The following is a 548-nucleotide window of genomic DNA, read 5'->3' as shown; positions in this document are numbered from 1 at the left end:
GCTGCTGAAAAGCAGCCGTCTTTGCCCTCTTCCTCCTACGCCTGGTGGAGCCAGAAGCCTGCCTCTTCCTGCTAGCGCCCTTGCCTGATAAGTTGTGGCGTGCATCCTCAGATGCAAACGGGTCCAACCTCATCTCAGATTGCACTGAGGGAAGGACCCCGCCAAACAAATCCTCGCCAGTCAAGGGAGCCTCCAAAAGGGTAGCCCGATAGGAATCGCCGACTGGCAGTCCAGAAAGGACCAACCTTGCTGGGGAGCTGCTCCACTGACTTCCAGCTCGCAGCCAGCAACGCAGAAGTAAACCAGTCTGCGTAGGACAGAACATGGAGAGACAGCCTAAGAAGACGCTCCAACTTAGAGTGCTCCCTAGGCCCCATCACAACCTGGTCAACACAGCGTCCCGGCCACTTATCCAGATCCCTCTCAAGGGAAACGGAATTAGGGGCCAAGACTGGGTCGTGGATGCGGTACGTATTTGCAGCTAAATCTGCGATATCAGCAACCACGACCTGTAAAGCCGAGAGGGAAAAAGGATTGCGAGCCTTGCC

Source organism: Mizuhopecten yessoensis, unplaced genomic scaffold (genome assembly GCF_002113885.1).
Source record: "Mizuhopecten yessoensis strain PY_sf001 unplaced genomic scaffold, ASM211388v2 scaffold9207, whole genome shotgun sequence".
NCBI classification, from domain to species: Eukaryota; Metazoa; Mollusca; class Bivalvia; order Pectinida; family Pectinidae; genus Mizuhopecten; species Mizuhopecten yessoensis.
The sequence above is the reverse complement of the archived record's forward strand: the minus strand, read 5'-3'. Positions refer to the sequence as shown.